At 35.6% G+C, this 24,471-nt stretch overlaps 1 protein-coding gene across 1 annotated transcript in view; it reads left to right on the top strand.

Moving 5' to 3' along the window:
• The first annotated feature begins 18,810 nt into the window (after window positions 1–18,810).
• The window catches only part of LOC149775810 (uncharacterized), a 28,123-nt gene continuing 22,462 nt past the window's right edge, over window positions 18,811–24,471 (top strand). The window contains exons 1-2 of the mRNA XM_089943713.1: window positions 18,811–18,899; window positions 20,546–20,634. The gene's annotated coding sequence lies outside the window, so the exon portion shown is untranslated. The remainder of the gene's footprint in view (window positions 18,900–20,545; window positions 20,635–24,471) is intronic.

The raw sequence follows: 24,471 nt of genomic DNA on the forward strand, positions 1-24,471 counted from the left end.
ACTGGCATGAATTTGTGCCAAGATTTCAGCCCTGGTACGAGGCGATAGATAACGTTTCTGCCTCTTACTTTCTTCTTCTTCTTTCTTCTCAAATGAATGGGATCGTTTCATCTTGAGTGCAAAACGTCAAATGACTCAAGTTTAAACACCACAGACTAATTTATAGTCTTGGCAAACCAGCGTATATAAGAAGGGTGTGTGTTTTGTCCTTTCACTATTCATTTCACTCTCAAGCTGAGCACAACGATGGAAGAGACTACCCAGATGGAACGTTTCGTCAGAGCTTTGCGAGGGGTCATTAGAAAATTCTCTTCAGACCAGCCGACGGACTACTCTCCTTCCTTTCGAGATAAAAGTCAAGATACTTGCTATATCTGTCAGAAGAAAGGGCATTGGTCTTCAGAGTGTCCAGACCGTCAAAAAAGAACAAAAACAGGGACTAAAAGAGACAAAAGTCAAGATACCTGTTATTATTGTAAAGAAAAAGGACATTGGTCTCCAGATTGCCCAGAAAAGAAACAAGAGGAGTCAGAAGAAAAGAAGGATTCTTCAAAAGAAGAGAGGGATTCTTCGGAAGAAGAGAGGGATTCTTCAGAGGAAGAAGAGGAAGAAAGAAGACAATTCTATTTAAAAGAAGCAAAGAAACAGGAGAAGAAAAGAAGAAGGGAAGAAAATGAGGTAAAAACGGTGAAGAAATTCAAAAAACAGAGAGTCTAAACAAGGAGAAAGAAGAAGTCAATGAACTTTTAATTAAAGTGTTCTGTGGTGAATTGTGAATTGGATTGTAAAAAAATGGATAAAAGAATACATGAATGATATAAGGTAAGTGTCTTTGAGTTTTGATTTTAAAATAAGAAGCTACACTCACGCACTCATACACAGACACGTACTATAAGGGTAAAATGGGTGGGGTTTATTTTTGAGTTATTGGCAAATTGAAATTGTATTTCTTTTCGAGAAATGTGGGTGGCCCTGAAAAGGGCCTTTTTATTTTGGTGTAGGAGTGAGTTTAACCAATCAACTTTAACTGCCTTAAGCCTTTGCCACGGCCAAGGCCTACTTCTGATGACTGGGTTGAAATCACTAAGGGTGGTACGACAGGCTTAGTCACAGGGTTGGCGTGTTTAGCTCGGGAAGGTCGTATTCTCTTCGGTCGTGATAAAGAAGTCTGATACATTTGTTTCAGACTTCTTAACTCCGCTAAAATGTCCAACAGTACCGTAGCCGTTTGATTTTCACCCTCTTGTTTCTTTGCTGCTACTTCTTCTTGCTGTTGTTGCTGTTGTTTTTTTCTTACCTCTTCTTGTTGCTGTTGCTGTTGCTGTAGGAGAAAAGCTTGTTCCGCTTCCTTTTGTCGTTGCATAAATTTCTCCAATTCTTCTTTCTGTCTCTGTCTAAAATTCTCCACTTGCGGTAATGAAGAAGGTAACGAAGGTTCTGGAACAAATTCTTGCGAGGTAAGAAAATCCACAAAATCCCAGTGTACCTCTTCTGAAAGTAAGTCCGGGTTCCCTTGGGCAGTCTCCCCTGCTGGTGCACCCCAATGGATCGTTTTCTGAGTTTCCGTCATGTTGAATCACTGTCGCATAGATTGACTGCACACAAGCGCTAACGAATCTATATAGACCACGTGACGTCACAGACTGCTCTCTTCGGATTGGATGCGAGCTGACTGAATTTTGTAACGCGTGTTCGGATTGGTGAATGAATTCAATCCGTTTCAATCCTTCCTGTACCTATAAATAAGCACAGCTCACTGCATTGATTCACCTATTCTCGTCGCTTCAAGATGTGGACCACAGTTGAGTCATCCACCCTTGTGTCTTCCATTATGTTTAGGACGGACATGCTCATGTATGTCAGGTCCAAGTGGACTGTTGTTGATAGGACAGATACTAGTCAATGGATGAGGAGAGTTTACATAGAAAGACAAGGATGTCTCAAGAGGGTATTTGTGTATGGACCGGTAGTTAGAAGGAGTTTAAGAAGAAGAAGAAGAAGATGTGACAGATGCCATCTATGTTAATATTAATATTAACATAAACCCAAAGGCCCTTTTCAGGGCCAGCCATATTTCTCGAAAAGAGATAGCCTTTCCATTGCTTACCCCTTTTCTAAATTTAAATTTAAATTTAAATTTAAAAAAAACTTTTAAAAAAAAAAAAAATCCCATATTCAATTCCCCTTGTCCCTAGACAAACCCAAACTCTATTCCCATGTTAATTTCCCTTGTCCCTAGACAGACCCAAACTCTATGTTAAATTCCCATTGTCCCTAAAGTGACCCACGATTTTTCTCCATGTTAAATTTCCATTGTCCCTAAAGTGTCCCAGGGGTCTTTTTAATGCTAAGTCCCATTGTCCCTATAGTATCCCACTTAACTACTTGCACCCCTCTATGCCTTGGATAGTAGCCTCAACTTCATTTGGGCAGGTAGATTTGTATATTTGACAGTCACCAGTTTACAAATTTGGGCTTCCCCAGAAATCAATTCATGACCCTTGCGAGCGGATGAGTGTACAGGATGAAGAGAACAGGGCCGAGAAAGAAAGTCTTGTGGAATACCAAAACAGATCAAGTGGGCTGGAATGTTTTCCATACATGGACACAAACTATGTCCTGCTGACTAATTAGGACATGAGCCATAGTAAGGCTGTGGTGTGAATACATGCTGCAGGTGGCGAAGTAATATAACATAGTCTATTGTGCTGCAGACAATTCAAGGAGGATGAGGGCAGTAATTTTTCCACTATCCAGAACAGAGAGAAGGTCATTAACTACTATCACAGGTGAAGTGTCAGTACTATCGTGAGAGCAATATGCAGACTGATCATTGATAAAAAGACTGTCTGCAGTCAGAAGAGATACAAGTTGGGATGAAACAAATAGGACATTGACCTGGCAATAATATTTAAAAAAAAAGCTTTCTGCAAAAGTTTGAATTGAATGACTTGGTCTAAAATTCTTCAAAATGACAAGAATACATTAATCTCAAGTACTGTCCGAGTCAATCTGGTTTAATGATAATATCATAATTGATTATGCTAATTCAAATGAGATGCATGCTGGGATAGAATACCTTTTTCTGTGATTTTTTACATGAATGACAGGTTAAAAACCGGGTGGTTGTTCTTTAAATCATAAGGGTCAAGTGTTATTTTAACAGATGTTTTACAATGGGAGTTCTGAAAAGGAATGAGAATTTCCTGGATGCGAGAGAAGTATTGTTAGCAGCCGTTAGTGAAGGCAATTTTGAAATCTAAGCACTCAAACATCAGTGATGTCTGATTAAGTTCACATGACTTTGGGTCACTCTTCATCACAACGATTTGGGGTGCTCCTCATCGCAAGTCAAGAAATAAATATATGTGTTTTCTGTCGGTTGACTGTCTCTGTTAGTCATTGCTGACACTAGCGCTTCCATCCTCACATCCACTAGGGTCAAAAGAAAGTTTCCCGAAATTGATTTGTGCATCTAATTAAGCTGGTTTGTCCCAATACATGAAGTACTTAGAATATTATATATAGTAATCATTATATTAGAAACAAACTTATAAAAAGATAAATTCGCAAAACTGAATTGTGTATCTAATTGAAGTGGGTTAGCCCAATACTTGATGTGCTTAGTACATTATATATACTAATCATTACACACACACACACACACACACATACATACATATATATATATATATATATATATATATATATATATATATATATATATATATATATATATATATATATATATATATATATATAATGAAATGAACTTTGTCAAGAATGAAATGTGCTAACATGTCCCGAAGGTCGACCAGAGAGAAGGTTGATGAAAGTGGTGTACATTTATTCATTGACATAATCTCGATGCATACAACGCATTTGTTTATAACTTCATTTTGATAAGTATTGTTAATAATAAGCTTCAATAATTTGTTAAGGCACGTTTTTGGTGGTTTTGGATAAGGGATGTTGTGGGGTTCATTGTTTCAGTGTCATATAAGGTGTAAAACCTGATTCTAATTTTTCTGGTATTTTTCACTGAAAACAGAGCATTATTACAAAGAAGTTTTGAGATTAACAATGTAGAAATGCTACCAAGTAATATTATGGCATAGCAGTAAATTTTGGACTTGTAGTAATACATGTAGTAAAAACTTATGGTTTTGAAGATCAAAACAACAGTACTGAACTATTACGTTGGAAATAGGGTAATATTACTGCAAGTGTTTGATATTAATAAAGTAATAAAGCATTATCAGCAAGAAATATCACTACCAGATGGGTTTTATGAGTAATGATGTGATCATGTTACTATATTAAGAAAAAAATATTAATGCATACTATTAAACTTCATCCTTGTAGCAAACTTACACCATCAGGTTTTTGAGAAGACAAAATAAGTGACCTGCTCTCGCATGGAAAATTATTGGATCATGCTACTATATGGATTTGTGGTAGTATTGTTACATCAAGTTTTGGAGATCACGAAACCTCTGTGATTGGAAAAAGGATAATGTTACTACATGGGTTTTGAATTACCAATGTAGCATCGTTACAAGTACAATTCCTTTAAAAGGACAATTAAAGCAAGCAATTCACTTTCTATTCTGACAGCCATTTAATGTAGTTGCGATATCGCCACTGACATCTTGTTAAACCGGACTCTGCACCTGAGCTTACTGGAAAGAAGCAATGTACCGTTGAACGATGGAATCCATTTGTAAAATCATTTAATTCATCAGCGAACGGAAGAAGGCCTAACTGTACGGAGAAAATATTTTGCACTGTACACTCCTTAACCAGTGATGCAATTAAAAATCTGCAACGTGTGCAACAGGAACAACAAATAAATTGCAAAAACAACACTCAGCAGGTGTTCCACAAATATCTGCACCCACACAGCCAAAGAAAACCAAAGAATTACGAAAACAGCCAAAACAAAGATGTGCTGCACCCATACCAGAGTAACAACAACGTAAAGTAAATGGTCTAACTAAATCTACAAAGGAAAAACAACTGAAAAGAAAGAAATTCATCGCCATTGCCAGATGAAGAAGAACCAAATAGGTGGTATCAGCAACATCCAATACGTATCCCAACTCCATCCTCGCTGAAAGATGAACATTACACGGGGTAGGAGATACGCCAATTCGAATTTAAAGAGTAGCTGGAGTGATGAGAACGTTTATCATCTGCATTCAGGCTGAAGGAAATATCCAAATAGTATAAAGATCAAATAAAAATGTTGCGTCAGCAAGACAAACAAAGGCAGGAGTGGATTGAGAGATTAACAAACGAAGGAAAATTCCTTGGTGGACTGTGTGGCCCTAACGACTTTAATGATCGATTGGAAATACTTGTTCGTGCGGGCAACAGCCCACTCAGAGTCATTAATGAGGCCACATCGATTTGTCGGCGGCTTGTCACCAATGATATCATGGACAGAAAAGGATATTGCGCGCTCATGCATGAACGTGTTCAAGATATAAATGATGTATACGGCAAATTCGTACTCCGAAGATGGTTTCTGAAAGAACTGAGACGCTCCGCGTCATACGTTACATCTATTCTGCCATGCAACAAGCTGTTGTTGCAAACACAGCCCAGAGTGTTACCTTGATGATTACAATCTCAAGAACGAAACCTTTGACCTTTTCTGCACCTGTTACAGCTGGCTCATCACGAACTCTCGCAATCGTACTTGCATCGCTGCAAGTTCATTACATTTGGCCTAACATTCCATCAAAATTGACCGGAAATGTCCATGTGTAGTTGATTTAAAGACAGCTCAGCTTATTGCGGTCAAACAAAACAATACTTCGGAGACATTAAACTTATTCAAATGTGAAATGACACAAATACAAAATACCGGTGACATATTTATGTTTCTCGCAGCGATTCCAGCATTGATCGCTGCACAGTCACCAGCGGTATGCAGAAGTTGACACAATAACGACTGTCGGAACTGTAACAGGAATGCCGCTGAAAAGGCAGTTGGCGGTCGTATAAAAAGGAAAAGACCTTCGATTACCAGGAATAAGTTGTCGAGTAACATAGGGCAGAAGTCTTCAATTACCCGGTTGCAGAAGATCTCGCCGTTGATCCGTCCACTGACCCATCTTGATTTACCTGCGAAGGAAAAATCAGTCAAATATTTTCGTGGTGCCGTTTTGCGAAATGAACTAGAATATATGGTGCCGAGAACATATTGTCATCCTGGATTTGATAACGTGGGAACACCTAGACATCTCGTGTATTTGGGCTCGTATAGACTTGTGCCACAAAGTGAAGGTTTAATTATTTAGCGAAGAACGATAAACAACCACTGTTTTATTTAATTGTCCCATGAAAAACACGGCTGGACAGACCAATATGCGGCCATCTTGTTGTTGAAGCGTTGCGTGGTCTTGAGCGTTCACCAACTCCGCAAACACTAATTGATTTCACATTAAAGTACGTTCATTACTATATAAAATGTCTACTAATATGTATGTACGCTGCTAGTCTCGACGACACCGTGATGATGTGGATCTGAGCAGATTTGTCACCAAAACGGGTTTGTCTGAGCTTACTGTTCATGTAGTTTTTAGTGTTGATTCAGGTGAGCTTGTGATTTTTTGAAGATTAAACTGGGAAGCTTAAAACATCTAATGGTGACATTCAATATTAGTACTGTTAAGCTCAAAGCCGTGTTTGTAGCAAAGAACGTTGTTGAAGTCGTTGAAAAGGCGGGGATCAAAGACTCTGGTGCGTTTATATAACAATTATATTGATATAGCCGAGGCTGTGGTAAAACAACATATTGGCGTGAAGATCGCTGAGTTGCCCCTGCCACCGTGCGTAATAACTTCATAGTACCAAAGTCGAGGAATAACAGCAAATCAGGAGAGAATACAGTTGAAAAGTCCTATCAAATGGCCGATATCTTTCACTTCTGATGCAAATGGCTTGATAGACCTAAACCTCATGTTTTAAGATTGCGCCAGTCTTGATAATACTTGTTTCTCATAACTGGAACTCAAAGTGCGTGGGGCCAAATGGCCATGTTGATAAATGATAAGCATCATCATGGTTTGAGTTTTGCACCATTAATATCAACATTTAACAGACCGAGTAGTACTGGTATCGAATCATACACAGTTGTATTAACAGTATCATTACTAACCTGAGATAAAATTCAGTTCGAAGGACACAGCGTTTATCTGTACGGATACTTAACCGTCTTTGGCATTTGGGTTAAATATTCTGAACGCGGTGATGAGGTTGTGGAGTATACCGACGGGGTATTGGATCAACTAGCAGCGGATGCTAACATCGATAATAATTTCGTTCCATTTGTCGACGAATATCTGCTTTCAAGGTGGTGTTACTACACCTTCGTATGAACTGTCATACAATTGTGTCAATGGTAAAGTGAAAATTGGTGGTTGGAACCACCATGATGCGCTACAACCAAGCTGTAATATTTTTAAACGAAAATCTAAGTATCTTTGTCTAATGTATGACTAATATCTTCATTTTATAGCAAAGAATATGATATTAATATTCTATCAATAAGCAACACGTATTTATTGGGTGCAGGTTATACACGACTCAAGAAGAATAATTACCCAATGGGAGATGGAAACAGCATTTTAAAGCTTATATTATTTAACATATGTTTATAGATGTTGCAAGTGCAAAGTTAAATGAAACATTTCACAAAATCCTCAAAGTCGTTTTCCACATTTCGTGCGCGGCTTGTCACCCTGTGATTTGGAAGTTCTGACTTTCGAAATATTTTGAAAGAGTGATCTAATCCAGTAACTCGCTTTATTGTCCGCCAATGTGGATATTTATACTTGTCTATTTAAGGATAATGACTATCTCAAATTGTAATCTCCTGAGTTTCTTTATCGGTGATTGGTCTTGATAGTTTTGTATCGTTGAGTTTTTCGGCTCTACCGTGGCCTTAGTGGCTAGAGCGTCCGCCTCAGATGCAGAAGAGAATGTTAAAAATGGTATTAGCAATGGCCTAACTTGGCTATCTGCATTCAGAGATTAAAGCTAGGACTGATCGGCCTGGTGTCAGGATAACGTGTCAGGGTGGGACATGATGATACATGTCTGCGGCATGATGCCCCAGTACTAGACATCGCTATAAACTGCCACACTGCAGACATGGTAGCACTTTTTACTGAAGAAATGGTATAGCTACGTTACAAATCCAAATCACACACACACACACACACACACACACACTTCAAGCTTTTGAATGAATTCATATACAGAAGGACCAAATTGTGAAGACCGGAGCGGTGGCCTAGCGGTTAAAGATTCCGCCTCGGATACGGGAGGTCGTGGGTTCGATCCCTAACCGAGTTATACCAAAGACTGATAAAATGGTACTAACAATTGCTTCGCTTGGCGCTCAGCAATAAGAGGTTAGTGTTATGACTGGTCGGCCTCGTGTCAGGATAATGTGCCTGGGTTGGACGTCATGCTACATGTCTGCGGCATGATGTCCCAGTGTTAGACATCACTATAAACTGTCACAATGCAGAAGTCGTAGCGATATGACCGAATTGTGTTAAAGCGACGTCAAAAATCCAAATCACACGCACACACACACACACCACTTGTGAAGTTGACTGCTTTCTTTACTCTAGTTCATCTTTATTTGTGGTTCTGAGTTTCGCTTGTTTTTCTACAGGTAATTCCTCCAGACCGACGTCATTAGGATCCTCTTTCCACTAGTTGTCATACATAAAGTAATTAATGGTGATCCTGATATAGTAAATATGAATATTTTAAACCTATTTAGAGGTGATCAGACTTGCAGCATGATATGCTAAGCACAGTCCAAAAGAGAATATGCAGAATTATATTCCCGAGTGGAAACGTTGAAATTGATCTTTCAGCGTATCTTGCTCTTCCAACATACGCTATATGGACTTCCCAAGTTCTGCGAACGAATCATCCAATGCATTTCATATACTACATTACAGATTGGGCAGTTGTATGACTCATGACGTTTAAGTTTCATTGTGTTAGAATACCATGACAAATTTCAACAGTAGATAAAGGGTTCTGTCCGCTTTGAACATGACGAGCTTTCTTTTGTCTTGTACTTTTGTCATAACAATGTATTGCGAACAGTCTAAAATATATATTGTCTAGTCATTATTTAGGCCTCGGGTGTAGCATATTAGATGGTTTTGAACCACTAAAGTTTTTCTAAATTTATTAAGCACCACAATCTAGCGCGGTAAGCTAAAATATCCTTTTCTTTTAATTTGTGACGGAACTGTCTCATTCCTCCAACTATAATCATAATTTGTGACACCACACTAGGGTTTTTGGAGGACTGCTTTTCTAGATGATCGCAACTGCACAGAACAGATAAGCTGCTTTTTCTTTGCTTTGTTGATTTTAACGACACTTGTAACACGGTATTGTTTATATCATTCGGAGGGAATGAGACGTAAATGCCTTGAGCAAAGACACATTCAGGTAGCCACCCTGACTAGACTTGACAGGTAACGATCCCGCTATCCTAGGATTACGAGACCGACGTTCTAACGTCTGAGCAGCAGCGGCTCCCTTGAATAGATGGAAAGATACTTGGTCTGTACTGAAGACAATAAGAAACATTTGTATATGACTGTATATGACATGGTGATTTTATCTTGCAAATTGATATATGGTATAAAACAGTCAAGGATTTGATCTTTGCTTCTCTCTCATTCTCTTGTTTGCTATCGGTCAGACTCAATTTCCCGGTGTTCATTATATTCTGAGTAATTTGCGACTAACTTATGTAGAATGACGTTTGTATTTCCTGGTCCAATCAGTAGGATTGACACATGACAAGACAATGCCAGAGATCGAGCAAGCAAGTCCAAATATATTAAATTAGCTCTTCTGTACTTTTAAATCCATTCGGAAGAGTATCTGCATGTATGCCTTGGTGATTTTGGAGGTGTATCTGTTCTTTATACAATTTCTGGGTCTCAGATATGACAAACAGTCTAAATGAGATCCATCATTTTTGTAAATATGCAAAGTTGTGCGAAAGTTTGCAGAAAGAAAATGACTCAGATTCATATGGAGAGGCAGGTGCTATGTTATATTCTGCACATGAAGTATTAAAATGCAGCGTGCCGTGCATCCTACTTGCTGATTATATTTGGCCATATATTTGCTAGGTTACTATTTATATCGTTGTTGCCCACATATAACCATTTGCTATGAAACTGTCATCTCTACGAATAATTGCAGTTTTATGGGTGTGCTTTGATCTCATAAAATTGACTGAAATCGAATACCTTTCCACTGTATTTAATACTTTAACCTCAGTCTAAAGCTATATAACGAGTGAAAACTGTTATTTTCGTGCTAGTGTTCATACTTTAAGTAGGCATTAAATAAACTATAAAAAGATTATCTCATTATGACTAGATTATCTAGTGCAAAAATCTAATCTTTAACTATAGCTATATTCAAGCATTTAAGACATACAGACATGAAAGGACGGGTAATGCCGAAACCAGTTATGAACACTGTAAGCAGATACCTTCATTGGCCTCAATACAATTACTCCTGACAATGTATGAACTATACATGTACACAACGATAATGTTAACTTACCGTGTAACCCTGGCACATTGCCAAATACGCTGTTTGAAAAACAGTTCTAGTAATCGTTTCGATTGATAATATGTGCATATACTTTAAACTAGTTCTGATACCCATAAAATCGTTTTCGTTTGGATTATGAAATGTTTAAGATGAGATACATGGTAAGTAATGTCACCGGAAATATATATTTGAAGAACATTTTAACATACATATGCATTAGACATTGGAATTTTCAAGTGTTTGACGAATAGCATACATGTGACGTAAGCTCTCTGTCGGTTCATGAACTTCAAGCATAAGTTTTAGTCATGTATACCTGATACTTATTTTGGGACTGAGTCGCATTTAGAATCAAGTTATCATCATAGATGTAAATATAAACGAATTAAAATAAGCTCTATACAGACATATTGGAATAACCTTTCTACATCAAGTAAATGTCTTAGTAATCATGAAAATTTTGAAGTATTGGCTTCATTATTATCTAACTAGTTTATTATGTGTAAAGCTTTATTAATTTTGATTTTGGACTTTTGCTTGCTTTTCCTGAAATACTCACAAGTACATTTCACAGCGAATTTAGTTGCAATGTGCTGATCGAATCGTTATTTAATGTAAATTACATATCAGCAAAGTACTTAACAATACAGTGACAGAGGAAACGTTTGGTAGGAACTACTCGTGCGATATACATGTCGAACAGTTTTACAATATTTTTGACGGCTGAGACTTACGTTGATATGGAAAAGTACATGTAGGTAAACCAAGGACTGAGCGATGCGGGATCGTCAAATTCATTATTGCTACCTAATTATATAGATAAATAAATATAAGGACGGATCCAGCTCTGTATGAGATACATACCAGTTTACCAGAAAGCAAATAACTTATAGATGACACTTTAAAAATACTTGTCATATACAAGTTTGAAACGTTTCAATAAAAACTTAAGCAAAAACATTAGCGCCGTTTGCTCATGCCATATGCATGTCCCAACACCACTTGACCGCACCCAGAAGTAATTGCCCCATATCCGGTACACATATGATGTTTCCCCCGATATGTGTCCTCGTATAAAGTTGATCAAACGAGTTTAAAGTGATATTAAGTAAACATTTGAGTTTAGTTCACCTTTAGCTCCCTCTCACAGATCAAATATTCATTCACACGCCGTAAATACCTAACGAACACATTGCATTATACTGTATTTATAAAAATAAATAATTCAGACACTTTCGTTTAACTAACATCCGTAAAAACATACTAACATGTTATGCCAATTGCAGAAATTATATACTCCGATATATAAGATTAAAATATGATTGTTACGTTTTATCTTCATTAAAAATACAGAGCCTTAATTCCAGTTATTTAGGTTAAATAAAAATGATAAAGCTCTATTAGTTTGATTTTCATGTAGATTCCTGCCCTTAAAACATTGTTGTTGTTGTTGGGTTTAACGCCACTTTTCAGCACACAATAGGCCATACATGGCGGCCAGTATTAATGGTGGAGGAAGAACCCGGGAAAACCCCGGAAAGAACCACCGACCCACGAGAAGCTACTGGCAAGTTTTCTCACATACCCACATTGGCCGAATCCGAGACTCGAACCCACGCAGACAGAGGTGAGATGGCAGTGATCCGTAACGGAGAGCGCTTTAGACCACTCGGCCACTCGGGGCCCCTTAAAACATTGTGTTTACATCTTCTAAGAAGACTTAAAACTGAGCTTTTAAGTTTATATTTGTAGTCGACAATAAAAAATAAATGCATATACGTTTTAATTGTTTAGACATTTGTATTGCAAGTAATAAACTCCAAAATAAACAGATATTAAGTTCATTAATTAAATTATAAAGTTCAGAATAAAGGGGATATTTTTTTTTTATATTAAAAAACGATTTGGAGTGAGACTTTAAATTATGCAAGATAGTTCTGAAGGTCTTCCATAATAAGATAATACAGAATTATGACACCATAAAGAAGCATATTTAGGTAATACTTCAAGTAGAATTATATAGCAAGTGAGACTTACATGCGTGTATAATTTCATACATTACTCCAATTCAGGTGTTTGCATCTGTCTGACGCTGAAAAACGTTTTGACAGATGCTTTTTTCATGAAGTTAAAACATACTAGTCTAGTTATTTAGTTTCATGTTCAAACATATCTTCGGAAATAGACACATAGCTCCTAAATCATTTTCTGAGTAGCTCAACTGTATCAATTTTCAAAACTAGTAATTAATATAACTATGGTCCCAAATGCATGAAACGAAATATACATCTTGCATTGATTTTTCAGGGTTTGAAATGAAGAGAAAGGTAGGTTTATATATATATATATATATATATATATACATATATATATATATATATATATATATATATATATATATATATATATATATATATATATATATATATATGGGTGTGTGTGTGTGTAGCATGTGTTGTTAAATTAGTTGTTATCTGACTGTTTACTTTTTGTAGTATCACACAATATTTTATACTAAGTGATGTGTGTTCTAACACTGACAACATAATGGGCTACTTTAATGTTGGACCATATGTTACCTGTACTTGTCCTTTTGGTTTACCATACACATTTCAACGAGAATAGCTACCCAGCATAATTCGACCAGAATAAGTCATCACTCTCAGACAACTGGGGACATTTACATTGCTTCTTAATCTATCAGTTGATCCATCCATCCGTCCATCCCCATGGATTTGGTCTTAGGGTCTTACCTTAGAAACTATTGAGATTCCCACCCCAAAATTGTGTACATATATAATAAGCAACTGGTATTGATCCTGGAGTCAATCTTAGTCACAACAGACTTAGCCCCTGGGTAATGTATTAGACCTTCTCCAGATACCCACCATGTAACTATTTACATATTTAATGATCACGAAAAGACGTATTCAATTGTCATTTTCCCTGGAGCAGTCTTTGCCCCCAGAGACCTTTACAAAGACCTCCGAAAGGGAACCAAGAGGCGGAAACTTTATAGGTGTGATCAGAATGGTTAAGCAGGTGTATGCGTTTTCTTGAAAACATATTAATCGCTCTTTTGATAAATTGATGAATATAGAGGGACCACGTGGATGGGAATGGAATGGTTTGATGGAAATAGGTGTCCCAGTTATACCCTCATTTTCATTACAGAGAACAAGCTTGATGAAATAATTTAGAAACAAATTGTGAAAAAGTTAGGAACAAATTTGTCAAGATATTAGTCTTTATACCAAACAAAATCTAGGGGTACGTTTGTTGTTCAACCATCGCTACTTTAGCGAGGAAGATCAGGCTTCAAAGCCTACCTAGTAAACGTAGTAGCATTAGTTGCTGTTGCTGTTCTTTTACTACTTCTGCCACAACCAGTATCTCAACTACTACTCTTACTGGTATAATTGTTGTTATTGTAGCTGCTTTATATGCTTGTACCAGTTACTAGATGAGGATAGTTTAGTTGTGTTTTTTATGCGTACAAAACAAGACACATAATAAACATATTCCTGTTTTACGAAAAATTTGATCTGTTCTAGTATGTTAATACTATATTTTGTTGTCAGGGATCGTATTTGTCTGAAGTGTCACAGGTATAATGTAAAATGTGCAGACTACCTTGCTGATAGGTAAGTGTGTGCAGGTTTTACCTGTGTGAGATCTATTTATAAATAACTGATTTAGTTTCGTCGGATCATCGTGATGCATAACTGTATTCAATTACAATAACTTACAAGTGCAAAGTGTTGGGAGTAAGAATTATCTTATCGCGTGTTTCCGTCCATAGTTTCACCCACTTGAACACACACACACACACACACACACACACACACATTTATACCGGTCTAGGTACATTGTTGCCTTGACACGACGTATCTCGTTTACGATAATTCTCCTGGAGATGTGTTTCTTTCCTTCTGTTACTCCATAGCGTCAAAATTCACGTCCGTTACATAGCACACTAAAATGACTTCATGTCCGTTATTTTAAAGGCGTTGTTCCATATCCTCATTAATGCTATTTGAAAAGTAAAATATCGTAAGTTCATATCTGCATATAATTTATATGAACAGTACAATATCATAATTTTATATCTTTGGAATTGCTTCGAACGGGCTGAACTTTCTGCAATGGGTATAATCGGTTACGTGATAATCGATATGAAATTGTTCACACATTGGTAGTTTATATTTTATTTTAGGTCTAGCTTTGTCCATGACAGCGCTTTGTACCTTAATAATAACAGATCACAAACCTCTCCTACGTGACAAGAGATCCCCATTTGCAATTCCAGACAAAACAGTTGTTTGGACATTCAAACAATGTTATCGCACAGTTCTTTTTGTCTGGAACACTCACCGCATTAGCCAAACAAAGCATACGCCAGACATTATGAGTCACTCTACATGCATAAATTACCTCAGTTTAGCTTCGACTGTATGTTTCACCAGCTGGTTTTGAAGGTCACGGCCATACCAAGTATGAGCAGGGGATCGCACCTAAAATGAACACGGTTTTGGTTCTAAAACATTGACATGAGTAGAAATCATGAACGACAAAATGCTACTGGAAGCGCACATAGTATCGAAAAGAAGTAATAGCCTGGTAAGCAACGAAATATCATAACGGCGTGACAGAATTTCCTCAGATCGCTGCTCTTATTCGCTAGGACACCTTAATATCAAATGCTATATAAAACTTGACAACCGTTAGCTAGCCAAGACGAGGCTAGATATTCTGACACGTTGTGAAGAGGATGTGTTAGCAAACTTTTGTAATATGTCGAATGTTTTGTTGATCAGATCAATTGCCTTTACGACAGAGAGGATGAAAATTGGAATAATAAGAATTCAGTCATATAGTGAGAAGTTATTGAAATTTAATATTTTACCCAATTGCTCACACAGTTGACATAAAATCCTTCAGATTTTATTTATTTTATGATCTACTTTATTGAGCGAAAAACAATAAGTTTTGTAAAATTCAAAATTCGATTTATTTCTATAAAATTCAAAGTGGAAAATTTAAAAAACTTACATTATAATGAATAAAATCCTAAATAGATCTAAAATTCTATCACAAGTCCAAATTGCCGCTCAATCCTAAGGAGTTCTAGTTTTGTCAGAATGAAGTTCATTCTATTGTGCTGACATAGTCTTGATGAATCACACTGGTATTATCTAATTTTTATAATCAATTCACAGTAATTCGAATAGGGTACTAAATCCTAACGTCTGAGCACACTCCAATGGATAATTTAAATAAAAATTACCTCTTTTTAAATTTCATACCCTAAATCATAGCGAAAATTAGTATTTAATATGTTATTTGCGGAATGACCCTTAACAATCTCTAATCTGGGAAATTAACAAACATAATATAAATATACATTACATGATTTTTACAAAATATTATATGAAATGTAACCTGCCGTAGCAGACAGCTCATATAGAAGGCACCGTCGCATATTATACGTAGCTAATGCCAAAATTGATAGATCTTCTCATTCACCAATACTTCAGTTGATGAAGGTTCTTGACGCGTCAGGTTTCTACTAATTCTCATGAGATCCCGCTCCTTTAGGTCTCTCCTCCGCTTCATATGGTACTTGACCCCAAATCGATAGAAAAGGTCTCTCTGCATAAGTTCCCTAATGTGGGGATATGTTTTCTTCTCCTTCTCCTTGCAAGGAAAGACCGACTATCTGCCACTTTTCTTCTTGTTTCATGGATGATACCTGTTTTAAAGAGCATTTTTGTCTCAACATATGCTCTGTTATCCTCATGGTAAAACATATTGATTTTTCACCCAATTTTAGATCCGTATGATCAGTTATCTAAAGAGGAGTTGTTGCGGGGTTGTTCTGGTTCTTAACGGTTATATTTCTTTCTCCAGAGCACTACTTGACACAAGATACATTTTCGCCCATCTCTTTAGAAGGAACCATATCTTCGTGAATGGGAATTAGCTAGTAATCATCATAATGACAGCGTTTTTCCTACAACTGAAAAAAGTCCATGAGTCCCAGATATCCTTATATACGTCCCTCTTGTTTTAAAAGTACTATACAAATAGTATTAGATCTAATTATTTTACTTGCGTTGTCAAAAATAAAACACATACCAAATAGAATGATAACAATACTAATTTCAAGATTTTTATGCTTTAAAATAGTAAGATACCTTATCACAAATGTCGAAATGTGTGTCGACTGTTGCAAAATGATTTATACCTAATACAAAGTTTTCATTACGTATACAGATGATCTCAAATGGGTAATGATTTAATATTGAATCAATGAAACACCTTTTCCGAGCCTTAATATAATATTAAATCATTATCCATTTGAGATTATGCTATCGCATGGAGTTTATATTGTAACTGAAATAGGTACTAAGAAGAAATAATTTCATTCAGTCTCATTCAGACGATGTACCTTTCATTTGTTGCATGTAAAAAAAAATCCCAATCTATTGTCAATTTTTGGCAGTTTTATAACCAATAACATTTTTAAACATATTTTCTTTTACAAATTAAAATTAAAGGAGTAATTGTCCACCAGAACGAATAGAACAAATGACTCAGAGAGCATCGTTTCTCAACACAGAATGTGTATGGAAGTTCCGTGTGATGTCACTTAGTTTGATTCATTGAGGTTAGACGATCAATGTACCAATGTTGATACCTAAGGTATGTCACTTTCAGTACTGGAAGTTGTTTGATTTTCATGTGAAAGGAGTATTACTTGATGAAGTAATTCTATATTTTCTGTAATGTATCTGTGACCGGATATATGCACTAGCTGATTTGGAACAGGAGACAGCGGGAATTAATTCACATAATAGACATTAGATCGTTTGAGCTATTCTATTACGTAAAACTACTGTAGTTTGATGGGCCTAAAGTTCTGTCAGTTGAGCGACCGGCATATGTCTACATTCTTCAATGAATGAAGGCGAGCATATTTGCTTTTGGAAGATAACATTTAAACCACTCTTTTATGTAGTGCTAATTTCTTGTTACAGGAATACGGCCCACAGCTCTCCTTGTATACGTTATCAAAGGACCAATACCCTTAATTTTATTTGTTGTCGTTGTTGTTCGGGGTTTAACGTCATTTTTTCAGAGCATGATAATACCCATAATTCAATGAAAGTGACCTTTTTCACAATATCCCTTGGTCAGTCGATTCGAAACATGGCCGCCAAAATATTCATATTATTAGTAAAAGGAGAAAATTCCATAAGACGGGGTAAAGAAAATTGTCTCACGATCGCAGCCAATCAGTAAAGAGAATACTGTGCAAGAATTTCATGGGCTTATTTGGACCAATCAGAATCACATAAAGTGATATGATAACCTATGGTAATTGTATAGACTAGGTCATATATATATATATATATATATATATATATATATATATATATATATATATATATATTTCAATGCCTTGATGTCCAAGTAGAGATATAATGTGCAAGCAATATATGAAAGTATTTCTGTGCTGGTTTAGGGTGTAGGGAGTAAAAAGGTACAATATCTCTCCTTGTTTGTTTCTCAGTAACCTCCTCCACTATGGATATTGTGATCCAAAGCAGGTAGCTCATTCCTGTTCACAGGAGGACTGTGTAAAAATCTCTTGGCATAGTACATCAGAATGTGCAGATTGAAAAAACAAAGCCCATCAGTGTTTTTGTAATTATCAAGAACATTTATCTTGATATCATGTGTTATTAGTAAACTGCTAACGTATTAATACAACCATTACATAATCATTTCTGTTCGTAAAATTGGCATACATAATATCTTTCTGTGGTGTTTATTGATACAGAGTGTCATGGAATTGTTTACGCTTAATGTGTATGTATTCTACCTGAACTTACCAAAGTCTTGAGAAGGATAATCATTGCTTCATATATCGTGCACACACATCTACTGAATGCATACTTATTCAGAGCTTGAAAAGGTACAAATATGCAGTAAATTATGGGTAATTTAAGAAGTAATACATTTAAAGCAGTGGATTAATGTTTTCGTTTTAAATACCATACAATTGTTAAATCCTGAAGTGGCTTACCTGAATTTCAAATTATGCTCTGTTATGCTTAGGAGCCTTTTGTCCAACAGAACCTGTGCCAAGGTTTTCAGCACTTTGGCATCGTTTTGGGGATCAAGCCAGGGCTTTGTCTGCTCTTCATTCTTAGACACGGGTTCAATGACGCATTTAATAATGCATTGGCCATGTGAGATGATCCATTCAGGTATGTTTGCAACGTGACGTAAGACACTACTCCAGATAATCTCAAAGAATACTACAATCTGTTTTTTCTGTCACAGTGACTTTGAAATGTCCTTTCAATACATGTAAGACAGCTAATTTTACATCATGAAGGCAAAGCTACATAGCTACATTCTAAAACTGGCTAATGAAACATGGAGTGGATTACAATTTTGCACAGGACCAATGTTTCTGTCAATATTCTACATTACTGTGATATTTCAAGTAAATACCTTCTTATACACAAAGTACCTACAAGATAGGGTGATGGATAATGGTGATGCCTATTCATGGAATACTTGGATATTAACATAAATCAGAAAATACGTATTATGCATTATAACTTAGATTTAAAAAAAATATTACATCATTGTACAGAAGCAAACGTTTAAATATATATGTTCAAAATACAAGGACAGAAATATCACCACAAATTGCACATAGCTGCTGGCAGTTTTGCATGAAAATCAAAATCGATTGTTGATGTCTTTTGAACATTATAACATTTTCATTTTTGGCAACCTTGTAATGAAGGTAGATCAGATTAAACAAACGGATCTTGAATAGAAATCATGTAAACAGAAACCGTCTTCCAGTTACAAAAGCTTTGCAACAGGAATGACTACTTGCCATTCTATAAAACTACTCTTTTATTGTGTTTATCAAAGCCTACAATAGTTGCCAGATATGATCGTAAGGTTGATAAGGATAAAAGAAAGATAATATTCAACTAAGAATGCTCTTTCTTGTGTTTAGTCTCCTTGATCTCGTTTATTGTATTTCTTCTTTGCACTGACATAATGCTATGTACTGCTACTGAGTAATAGATGGAATTGACATGATTGTTAAATTCACTGTTTTATAAGTTGGTTTTGCAACATGTCATATATCACGGGAGTGTTGATGGTGGTTTAGGAAATTTCTGAGATAAAATATATGAACACAATAAGAAAATGCAATGACTAGGGATGAACACAAGTATTTTTTATTTTTATTTGCTTGTCCATAGTTTGCAGTGTATTTTCACAACACTTTCAGCACTTTATTGGCTCTGTCATCCCGAACAAATCAAATTTAAGTGATTTCCACAAGGAGACACAAATGCGGCTGATCATGGCTGGCCATGGGTGGGTGGGGTATCAAACCTACAGCCCTTTTAACATGAGTTAAATTTACTTGCTCTTAAAAGATGTTAAGGACTTAGTTCGAAACGTTTAAAAACTGTACAAGTTTACATTGTATTCTAAGTGATAAACGGACATACAATAATTTCCAGGTATACTGAACACCTATTCATTCCAAGAACAGAATTTATATGAACAAGGATATAACACTCGTGACAGTGAGGCATAACATTCACAATGACATCCATTTTTATGTCCATTGAAATAAATTAATGGATTTTAAAAATTGTTAAAAATTTATATTTAATTATACTTAACGATTGTCATCGAAATTACTACTATCAGTTCTCATCATTTCTATATCAGACAAACGGAGCCCACTGCAAACATACAATACATATCCTTTTAATAGATACAGTTAATATTATTTATAATAAAATGACAATTCTTTGTTACATTAATATTTTTTAAAAACAATATTGTTTCTTATATTTTTCATCATTAGCTGAGTGGATAGATGAGAGGAGAGTGTTAACAGGAATTACATGTGCCACATAGCTATAAACGGAAAACTACGTAGATAAAGCATATGGGGTACGTAAAAGCAATTTTATTATATACTGTCATCACTGTTCCTCTAAGTATTGATTTACTAGTAGATACACATGTGGGTTAATTAGAGGGTGAGGTAAAAGAGAGCCTCGAAGACCAGTTTAGCCTGCACATTATACTTGAACTTATTTGCCTAAGCAAAATAATTCAGTAAAACTTACACCTTTTGTCCATGCAGCAGGTAGCATACTTGAGGTCCCCTACCCCACTTTCGAAAAAACAAATTTCGTGGTAGTTTTGGTCTTCTTCTAACCCAAACAATAAAAAGGAAAATATATAGTGACTTACATTTTACTAGCATTATTTGTTTTAAAAATATACCTTATCAGCAACATATTTATTACATGAAACTTTTCAGTGGAATAACAGTGTTAGAAAACCACACCCAATGAAATGTTACAAGACACTACAATGTAACAAGTCAGGAAGACTGCTATACCCCACACTTCAGATGCTAATGGTGTCTTCTTTTTCTCTGCATATCGAAAAAGGACTGATCCAGGTGTTGATGTGAAGCATATTAATGTACTGGCCATTGGTTCTGCACGTTTATAAACATCTTTTGCTACCTTCTTTGTAACTTCGTAACTGAAGAAAATGTAAAACAATTCAATTTGTATCATTATTTATATTTTAAATCTGCTTATTTTGATGAATAAGGCAAGTGAAAACGTAGAACTGAAATACTTAGTTTAAGCATGAGTACATTTTGGAAACAGATCTGAAATTTTGTCTCATAAATAAAACTACATTGAATGGCAGCTTAAAACAATAGCTAATAACATAAAAATGGTAACCTGCCAGCCATTATACAATGTAAGTCAATGGGGTTATGTATGCGTATTTATTCAAATTGAATTAAAGATTATCTATCACTCAAAAAGTTAATGCTAAAATAGTTTAACCATCAATTCAGTCTGATCATGAAATGCTCTGCTTTATAAATGCGATCCAGAAAGAAACTTCAAGAAAATTATTGATCGCTATGAACTTTTACAACGGTAGCCAGAGACTAAACTGCGTTAGCCAGAGACTAAACTGGGTCATGGAAAGAGGACATCGACTTTTCGTGATAGATAACATGACAGTGTGAATTTGATTTGAACACACGCTGCTTTCATTGTGACATTACAGCAGACGAGATTCAGTCTGGTTTGTGTTGGATACTCCTTTAGGCAGACCTCGTTCAAAAATGTCCAAGCAATCTAACTTTGATTTTGCTGTATGTCTTTCTCGGGGAGGGTAAACAATTATTTTCTAAATGAATATGGGCAAAGTAAATAACTACCATTTAAAGGTATATGTAATGAAATTCTAAAAGATGACACACATTATTGATATAGCTGGTTCTGAACGCCTACATGACATATGTTATTTCTTTTTCCTATCATGACGAGTGATCCTTTTGTGATTATCGTCATTTCAATGCTTTATAATGAATTTCCTAGTAGATGAAATGTGTTCAATAAATTGTAGAAACCAGTCCATCATAAGTATGAGAGATGAGTCATTTACTGGACAGTTCCAGTGTCAGATCTAGAACAAAAGCCATATGAATGTTCAACATCATATATTTGTTATTTGTTCTACACAATTATATTCAAATGTTATTAAGCTTATGTGCAAGTAATGTACTTGTGAGATAGAGTCCATAGTGAGAACTGTTGTATGTATATCTATGTTCTCTATCGTAATATAAAGAACTTGTTTCACGAAGGTAATGGTTAAGTATACAAATGATCTTTCTGAGGACGCTGTTAGATACCCCCTCCACCCCTTCTCCAACACACAATGAAATCACTGCGTGAAATATCAACCAGCTGATCATATATAATTTTGGAATCCTAGGAAGCAAATCTGTTCCTTGCCCAATGATAATAACAATAGAACAACATGCTTTCAAACATGGCAACAAAACATATGACAAGTGGAGAACATCTTTACGTAGACATTGTCCTACCAGTCCAACAAAATCTTCGCCATTTCAGTGTCCGATGGCAGGTCGAACTCCTCCAGCAATGGTCGCCATCGACGAAATTTGTCTCCCATGATAAGCTCTGTTAGGTTCTTCGACAGATCTACGACGTTTCTTCTAGGAAAAGGTCTAAAGCTGTCGATCTTTATATTTTGTTTTTGTTCTCTTGTGAGTCCTCCATTTATATTTATAGCAGATATTTTAATTATAACCACCTAACTCATAACCCGCCCATTGGACAAAGATGACACAGCCGTTTATGTGGTAACGTGAGGGTTTCTCAGCAGTTCGTGACCTATAAGTTTCAATGATAGCTACCCATTAAATGTATTTCCTCTTGTTTATTTAAGAAAATAACTGATTGAATCATCACAAACCATAGGGTATGGTGCATTTTTTCAATTTATAATTTCACACGTTATATAAGATTCATGATCTTTAGAACACATATAATTAAAGAGACTCTTCACTAGTATGCCTTTAAAATATTATAGCTTCCGACGTTAAATAATTCTCTAAATTAGCGAGCTTTGAACTTAATACAGATAAAACTGTGATGGATATTACATATTCAGCATGAAACGTTATCATAGGTGATAGAAACTCAGAGCAGGTAGGTGTAAAAAATTACTTGTGCAATACATATGCTTCAAGTATAGTATTCAAAAGAATCCAAGTATTGATTTATAATTAACTTACTCATGTTCGTAAGTCATGAATTGTCTATTGTCTTGTTTTCATGTATGTTATTGCATTTCATTAAAATGGAGAATCAAAGAATGTTAATTATAATCTCTCTCTCTCTCTCTCTCTCTCTCTCTCTCTCTCTCTCTATATATATATATATATATATATATATATATATATATATATATATATATATATATATATATATATATATATATATATATATATATACACATATCGATTATCTCCTTCATATAAAATGATGTCCAAGGTATCCCCCGTACCCCGCCAATCATAAAACACAAACACACACACATATCATATCGTTATATCAAAATTTTGGTACAGCCGAGTTAAAGTATTATAACAAAAGGTTTAAAGTAACCATGCATGGTGATTCGTAATACCGGGAGTAGTACCTATCTATCAGCAGCAGTTGAGTACTCACCTTAACGAATGTGAATAACTTTGTACACTTATGAATTTCATACTGAAACCTTGTGTTATCATATTTCTGATACCATAACCATAAAAGTATTCTTTATGTACTGTTATACATGTACACACAAGCACGTACACACACACGCACACACATATAAAGCTTTCACTTGAGTTGCATATATAAACTGAAACTCAACTTTGACAAAATGTATCGATACATCTTAATTATACTACCAGTTCCTTGACGGACTCTGTAATTAATATTGATCAGTATATACGTATGATGACTGTAAAATAATTATATGCAGCATCATACATTTAAGACCAGTTAGCACAATATTGCTTAGCGAATGACCAACCTGATTATCAGTTCGATTCATGGTAAATTGTTTCAGATCATTTGGAGAATATTCCCATTATACTGAAGTTTGTATGTAACACAACAATTATCATTGTTTGTTTTATTTTTAACTCAACAAAATAATCTCCGTCAAGATCAAGCTAATGTTTACTAAGTCACCGCGTCGGTAGGACGACAATTAATTTTTGTGATTGACATGCTCACTCGCAGTACTCGATTTTGTTTTGTTTGAATACTAGTAAAAATAAAACTGCTCTGGACAATTGGGACATATATTCAACTTGTGATACAACTAAATATGTTAAATTTGAACGTTCTACACGATCGTCAACGAAATAGACTTTCTTTAGATGTG

The sequence above is a fragment of the Sinohyriopsis cumingii genome, chromosome 19 (genome assembly GCF_028554795.1).
Source record: "Sinohyriopsis cumingii isolate HCF-2022 chromosome 19, ASM2855479v2, whole genome shotgun sequence".
Lineage (NCBI taxonomy): Eukaryota > Metazoa > Mollusca > Bivalvia > Unionida > Unionidae > Sinohyriopsis > Sinohyriopsis cumingii.